The sequence below is a fragment of the Mustela nigripes genome, chromosome 3, assembly GCF_022355385.1.
Source record: "Mustela nigripes isolate SB6536 chromosome 3, MUSNIG.SB6536, whole genome shotgun sequence".
Taxonomy (NCBI): domain Eukaryota; kingdom Metazoa; phylum Chordata; class Mammalia; order Carnivora; family Mustelidae; genus Mustela; species Mustela nigripes.
The window spans coordinates 111,536,528-111,544,912 of NC_081559.1; the positions used below are offsets into that span (position 1 = coordinate 111,536,528).

Consider the following 8,385-nt stretch of genomic DNA (forward strand, 5'->3'; position numbering starts at 1 on the left):
CTTCTTCTTCTTCTTCTTCTTCTTCTTCTTCTTCTTCTTCTTCTTCTTCTTCTCCTTCTCCTTCTCCTTCTCCTTCTCCTTCTCCTTCTTCTCCTCCTCCTCCTCCTCCTCCTTCTTCTTTTTCTTCTTCTTCTGGGATTCCAGTTATTCTCACATTGTTTTGTCTAATAGTATCACTTATCTCTTGAATTCTCCCCCTCATGATCCGGTAGTTGTTTATCCCTCTTTTTCTTAGCTTCTTTATTCTCCATCATTTGGTCTTCTATATAACTAATTCTCTCTTCTGCCCCATTTATACCGTCAGTAAAAGCCTCCAATTTTTATTGCACCTCATTAATAGCTTTTTTGATTTCAACTTGGTTAGATTTTAGTTCTATTATTTCTCTAGAAAGAGAAATAAGGGATTATCTAGCATATTCTATGCTTTTTTGAAGCCCAGGTGGTATCTTTATAATTGTCATTCTGAACTCTAGTTCTGACATCTTACTAATGTTCATATTGATTGAAGGACCCTTGCAGTCACTACTTTGTTCTTGTTCTTTTTTTCTTGGTCTTTTTTTTTTTTTTTAGGTGAAATTTTTTTAGGTGAATTTTTCCATTTTGTCATTCTTCCAGAAAGTGGTCACTTTTCTGTTCATAGAATTGCAGCTGTTCTTTTCTTCAATCTCCTGTTAAGTTGTAGGTGTTCAGAATGGTTTAATAACTATCTAGCTGATTTCTTGGTAGCAGACAATATTTAGGTCTCCTACTCCTCTGCTATCTTGCTCCTCCTTCTTTCTTTGTCTTTTCATTCTTTTTTTTTTTTTTTATTTTGTTTTTCTGACTGGATAACTCCTTCAGGTCACTAATTCTTTTGCATGGTGAAATCTATTTTTGAAACTCTTTACTGAATTCTTTTGTTCAGTTTTTATAATTTTATAATCTAGAATTTCTATTTCATTCTATTTGATAGTTTCTATTTCCTTGTCAAACTTCTGTTCTTGTTCAGACATTGTTTTACTAATTTTGTTTAGTTGTCTTTCTTGTTTCCTCACAGTTCTCTTACTTCCAAAAGGTAATTATTCTGAATTCTTTGTCTGACAGTTCATAGAGCTCCATTTCTTTAGCATGAGTTAGTTGAATTTTTTTTGTTGTTGTTGTTTCATTTGGTGGTGTCATAATGACCTCGTTTTTGTGATTTTTGATCCTTTATGTTGGTATATGTACATTTGAATATATGTTGGTATATGTACATTTGCCTTTCCCAGACTTTCCAGGTTTCTTTGGCAGAGACAGCTCTTTACTGGTCAGCTCATTTAGGTTTCTGTGTGTGTCTGCTGGGAATTTCCTTAGGCATGAGAGGCCTGATAGTATGGCCTATTTTGGGGTAAGGCAACTGTTTGAGCTCTGAAGATGGTGGTGAGGAGTGTTCCACTGGCTGAGAATAGTTGAATCAGACTGCTGGCTTTGTTCCCTACCACACGGGACTGTAGCATGGACTTCACGGTTGTGTGAGTTCTCTGGTTAGCCTTACTGGGTGTTCTGGACTAGGTACTACTTTTAGTAATAAATGGGGATATTAATTAACTTCCCTGCCATGACAAGATGGCAGTCCAAACACCAGGTCCTGTAAGCTCATTGTTTGGGGGCTCAAATAAGGGATGAGTGTCCACTAAATTCTTTCTTAGAAAAAACTACTAATTTTGCTCTGTAGCTGGGAAAAGCTAAGGGCTATGATCTCTGTTCAATTGCCATTGTACATAGAACTGTTGAATGAGCTACATAGCTTCCTGTGTACTCTGGTTAGGTTCTCTAGGCATACAGGCTGAAGGCTATATTCATTAATGATAGGAATTACAAAATATATTCCCTGCACAGACAGTGGGAAACAACAACAGCAACCACAACAAACCCCTCCCAAACCAGTAAAGCTCTTTGTTGTCTTAATTCAAGCCATCCACACTCCAAGTTATGTGGCTAACCAGAGTCATTGGGTTTGCTCAGAAAACTATCTGCTAGGTCGGCTTTTCTCTGAGCTCATACACTGCTGGTCCACACAACTTTCAAGTATTTTCATCAGCCTTTATAGCCATGGGGCTAGAAGACACTCTCCACAGCAGGCAGAGCTGTATCTCAATCACCTTGCCTGAAATAGAGGAAGAGTGATCACTTGAGGTTACTCTCAATATCCCAAATGGACTTTCCTGCTTGGAGGGGCTGGGAACTACCCTTGGTCTTGTCTATAAATTCATTCTCCCTTCCTGTGCATAGCATGGAAAGCCTCCATATCCAGTACTGATTTTATTCTGGGACATTCAACTCTGCCTTCCAACCTTATTGCTCAAGCACCATTGGGCCATACTGATTCGAGGAGTTGTAACCAGCCCTTCTAATTAGCCCCCTTCTGGGGCTGGAAGGCATTATCCATGGTGGGTGTGGCTATGACTCAGCACCTTGACTGGGCATGGGCAAGCTGGGATCTAGAGCCAGAAAAACTCCCTGAGGATTCAAATCAGAAAAATCTGAACTTCACTGAGTTCACTGGTCAGAGTATGCCCCAGACTTCATTCTATCCATGAACTAACCCTCATTGGGATTAGTAGTTTGGTACCATAGGTAAAATGTTTGGTCTTTTAGGATCTGTATGCTGGTTGTTGCACTACTATGTTCCACTACTATGTTCCACTACTATGTTATGGAAAGATTCTTAATGTCTGGGTATTGTAGATTTCCCTGTAGTACCTGTGATGCAAGATCAGAAGAGGTGCTCCCACAAAGTGAAACATATTTCTGGGGAAGATTGGTTTCTCTCTTTGGGTTTTCTTTTCCCATTGGGGGAAGGTATATACATAAAGTGCTGCACTGATCTGGGTACAGGCAATGGGTAAACATTTAGCTGCTTCACTTACACTTCTAATACAGTCTTTTTTGGTCTCTGTGGTGCAGAGAGGTGCTTCAGCCTTACTCTTGTGTTCTAGTATTCCCTCTGTTCCTTTGTTCTTGAATAGATGTTACTTATTCTTCTTGTGATGGGAGTGAGGTTAGGAATGACCTATGTTATCATCTTGATGACATCACTTTATTTTGTACATTTCTATTGATATATCACACTGTGGGATATTAGTGCTCTCTTTACTACTGGAAATAGATTAATTGATCTATTTAAATCTAATCAAAGTAGAGAACCAACTCCATGAGCCCTAGAACCAATTAAGACAATTCAGCCTTAAGGGTTTGTTCTTTCAAACACCTCAGAGCTTAAGCACATTTTATATTTAGAAAAATGTTTGTGACCCCTAGAATCTAGACTATGAAGAACTTCTATTCTCTGTGGGATATGATAGTGCTACTTCCCCTTTCCCCCTTCATTCTGTATGTGCCAAAAAGTTAAAAATCTTTATTAGAAAAAAGTGTGAAGGAAGATGAAATAGAAAACAAATTTAGAAGCTAATGACGAGTTGATCTCAAACCCCTTACCTGTCTAACTTCTTTTCTTAAGCAATCATATGTTCCCTCTGGGAACATATGCATGCAATGTATGTCTTTTCCTTTTCTCTGTACTTTATTTGAAAACCTGTCCAGAAGGGATGTTGGAATAGCAATGAGGAAGGAGCTGCCAAGTTTGGTGATTCATTTCTATGTAGCCTGAGGCCATTTGTATCTCTATAAGCCCACATCATTTATGGCTGTTTCTTCATTTCTGTGCAGCTCTTTCTCCAGGAAACAGAGCCAGGGAAAATTTGGCAGAGAATTATGGAAAGGTAAGAGTATAAGTAATGCAGAGTGTCTCCCTTTCTTTTCTCAAAAAGCAAAAGTTCTCAAAAAGAGTCCTCAAAAAGCAAAAGCAAAAGCAAAACAAAACAAAGAAACCACAACAACCCACTATATACTGGTAAAGCAAGTCAGTATAGGTTTCGTGAAAATTCTTGTAATCATGAAAACTTTTGTAAGCCCAAATTACCAAAGAAGTTTGTCAAGACACCTTATAACTGTGTGACTGGAATATGGAGAAAACTATAAACACACAGATCAAAGACTTCCTTGGCTGGCTTGAGGGGAGGGAAAAATTTTATTGTTTGTGTGTTTTGGGGAAGAATGAATTGGCTACAATCAGGAAGTTGAATGGTGAGATTTAAGAGATTTTTAGCAGGCAACTAAATTGTTGTTGACAACTAATTTTGAATTGACAAATAATTTTGAATCCCAGGTCCCCTTAGCATCTAACTTTTTGATCATGAGGTAGACTATGGGAAACAACCATGAGCTGAAATTCCATGTGCCTAGTTTCTAATTTGAGTTTTGACAGGAAATCAGTGTGAAATATGGTAAGATGGGAAGGACAGTTTGGAATAGTTTTAGCTCTCTGATCCTGAAAAAAAAAAAAACCTAATATCTCTCTATGCCTCAGGTTTGTCAGTTCCAAAGTAGTAGAGGCCACATGAGTTTCAAGACCCCCTGAAATAGATCTCATCTATGGCTGTGATTTAACATTTGGAAGAGTCAGTCATCAAGTAGTTGAACATTGTGTGTTTGTTCTTCAGGGTACATTCTCCATCCTTTTCTACTCTTCTTCGCTTGGTTGGGCAAACCCTTTGGTGATCCAAATAATTTCCACTTACTGTGTCCTTTCTGTTTTGTGATTTCCTTTCCTTGATGCAGATTTAAACTGTGGCTTGGTTCTAACCAAAAAAGTATGGTAAAGGTGATGAATTCTTCCTTCCATTGTATGTTGTGTTGTCTAAGACTCCACCTTAACAGAATGGAGCTAGAAATTCCCTCTTACTGGTGTTGGAATTTGGTGGGAGGCCTGTGAAAGGTCATATGGGAGAGAACTCTAGTAGTTGAGAATAGACATTGATTAACACCCAACAACACCAAGGGAAATTAATTCAGCCAACAATCTGAAGGAAGTTAATATTTCCTCAGTTGAACCTTTGATAACAGCCCAGCTCTGGCTGACAGCTAGATGGTAGCCAGATGAGACCCTGAACCAGATAATCCAGCTGACCTATGCTTAGGCCTGTGACTTGCAGAAAGTATAAGATAACAAATACATATTGTTTTAAGCTGTTGATTGTGTTAGTTTCTTATATAGCAAGACATTCTACTATAGTCAATATTCTTTGTACCTCACTTGGAATGGGTTCCCTTCTCTCTTACTTCTAATTCATTCAGTCAGTGGGAGGCACAGGATATCAGAAGATGACAGATGGGTGAAGTTGGGGTATTCATTCTCATTTATTCACTCCTCCCTTTGCTTCATAAAGAGCAAGCTGCCCTCAGACCCCCCTCTTGGAGTCAGGAATCATTTACTTCCTTTGCCCTGTCAGGCTTACTTGACTGTTATTACTAGCTCCCTTTATGCTCTTCCTATACCATGACCACACTCTTTTGTAAATAGTCCCTTTATGAACTCTTTCCATATACCCCAAATAGATGAGCTATCTTCTTCCTAATGTGTCTGACTGGTGTAAGAAGCTTTCATATAGTCTCACTTGTGTGAAACATAAGCAATACCACAGAGGACCATAGGGAAAGGGAGGGGCATTTGAAGGGGGAGAAATCAGAGAGGGAGATGAACCATGAGATACTGTGCATCCCAGGAAATGTACTGAGGGTCTCAGAGGGGAAGGGGATGGGGGAAGTGGGTAACAGAATGATGGATATTAAGGAGGCTATGTGTTGTGATATGTACTGGGTGTTATACATAAGTAATGAGTCATTGAGCACTACGTCAAAAACTAATGATGTACTATACAGTACATTAAAAAAGACATTAAAAAAGAAAAAGAAAGAAAGAAAGAAAGAAAGAAAGAAAGAAACCTTCAAGAATAACTATTACATGAGATTCTTTTCTTGCTCCCAGCAAATACAATGGGGGAAAAATGAAACTAAAATATCTATGACAGATACCCATTGTGCTTATATACTGGTTGATAATAAACTACTTTTTATAGGGGTGCCTGGGAGACTCAGTGGGTTAAGCCTCTGCCTTCAGCTCAGGTCATCGTCTCAGAGTCTTGGGATTGAGCCCTGCATCAGGCTTTCTGCTCAGTGGGGAGCCTGCTTCCCCCTGTCTCTCTGTCTGCCTGTCTATTTGTGGTCTCGCTCTCTCTGTCAAATAAATAAATAAATAAAATCTTTAAAATAAATAAAATCTTTAAAAAATAAAAAGTAAACTACTTTTTATGGAAAGTTCTGAAAAACTTCCTTGGGATTTGAAAAGTGGAGGCCTGTGTCTTCCAGGAATAGAGGTCAAATTGGTCCATTCCAGCAAGAAAGTCAATGACATAGAAAACTCTAAATTAATGTGCCATTATTACTAAATTAATGTGCCATTGCCAAGTATGTGCTACATATTTGCATAGTGAAAACTATATACATGAGAGGTTTGCACAGTTTCCAGAAGAAGAGAAAAAGGGAAGAAGCTGACACTTATGGATTCTGTTTGGTGCTCTGTGGGAAATGAGCTCATTCCATGCCTGCCATTGTGATGTGATGACTTATATTTTATTATCTTGTTTACTTCTGTCACTTATTGAGAATCAATTATGCATTCAGGGTATGACACTATAGTACCTGTGTAGTCCTCACATTGGTCTGTAGCGATGAGGTGCTTGAGGTCCAGAGAGGTGATTCAAGTTTACAAAGCAAGTATTTGACAAAACCTCAATTTGAACTTATTTGTCTGACTCACACTTCATACTCAGTACCCCGAACCAATTCACATCATTACGGATTTCATTCAAAGAAAGTGAGAGCTTAACTGAGGGCTTGGATCATGAAAAGGTAATGGTTTAAATTCCAGCAAATGCTTACTGAAAAAATAATGTACCTTTGATATAGAAGTGTAAATAGGACCTTGGTTTATGAGTATGCTCATCATTCTTTCTTGTTGCCTAAAATAAGCTGAGATATGTGTGTCCTTTCAGCCTGTCATGTACATTAACAAAAAACATGCATTGAGCCCATTTTGTGTCATTTTATCATCATACGTATTGACTCAAGGAAGAAATGTTGCCTATTAAGTTTTACATTAATTAGAAACCCAATAACCCATTAAGAAATGATTTAGTTTTGCACTGCTTCCAATGGCGGAGTGTTTCCTGTTATTTTTGCTAATTTTTTTAAACTGATAAGAACAGATACTACACTTGATCTTAGCCAAAAGGCCGAGAAGTGATTTTTTTCGCTAACTTTTTTTAAAATTTTTTCTCCAATTGGATATCTATGCTGATACAAAACCTCTGAACTCTTTCAGATGGAGGCTGAGAAAGACATAGCCTCTATTAATATCTCATCACAAGCACTCTGAGATTTTAGGACATACGCTTAACTGTGTTGGCAAATAGATTAACCTACACTCGTTCTAAATCCAGGAGTGATGAGGGTTTTTATCTCTTCTCCCCCTCCCTTCTGGATTACCTCCCCCATCCCCATGATGCCTGATGACATCAGTGTCATTTTTGGCATGAGTGGCTGATGTTTACTCATCATAGGTTTTGTCCCAACATATATCTGTGGATCCTGGAAATACCTAAGGGACAGATCTCTGGGAAAACTGTATATTGACTCCTGGCTCCCAGGGGAATTTCTTCCAGGATTTTAGGGCCTAGTTTTTTTTTTTTTTTTTTTTTTAAGATTTTATTTATTTATTTGAGAGAGAGACAGTGAGAGAGAACATGAGCGAGGAGAAGGTCAGAGGGAGAAGCAGACTCCCCATGGAGCTGGGAGCCCGATGTGGGACTCGATCCCGGTACTCCAGGATCATGACCTGAGCCGAAGGCAGTCATCCAACAAACTGAGGCACCCAGGCGCCCCGTTTAGGGCCTATTTTTTCCCATAACAATGAGAACAAAGAAACACATATAGGCTTCCCTATGATATTTATAAAATGGCTTGAGGTAAAAATCTATAGACAACCTAACTTCACACCTAAAGAGCAAGAAATAGAATGAACAAACAAACTCAAATGAGAAAAAGAAAAAAAAAAAGAATTAATAAATATTAGAGCAGAAATAAGTGATATAGGAACACCTTGGTGGTTCAGTCGCTTGGGTGTCTGACTCTTGATTTTGGCTCAGGTAATGGTCTCTGCCCTGTGTGTCAAATCTGCTTGAGATTCTCTTTCTGCCCTTCTCCCTGCTTGTGCTCTTCCTTGCTCTCTCTCATTAGAAATAGAAATAGAAAGAAAGAAGAAAGAAAGAAAAAAGAAAAGAGAAATAAAAAAATAAATACCCCAATAGAATAGATCAATGAAATCAGCAGATGGTTCTCTGAAAAAATCAACAAAATTTATACACTTCTAGTCAGACTCATAAAATAACACAAAAGAGGAAGTACTCAAATGAACATAACCACTAATGAGACCTAAGAAATAATCAACACCACAGAAATAAGAGGGCT

The 8,385-nt window shown here is 38.4% G+C and overlaps 1 non-coding gene across 1 annotated transcript; it reads right to left on the bottom strand.

The window, feature by feature from the left end:
- Window positions 1-6,965: 6,965 nt before the first annotated feature.
- Window positions 6,966-7,163, bottom strand: LOC132014622 (U2 spliceosomal RNA). The gene has a single exon (XR_009403325.1). It is a non-coding gene; the product is annotated as a U2 spliceosomal RNA (small nuclear RNA).
- Window positions 7,164-8,385: the final 1,222 nt, after the last annotated feature.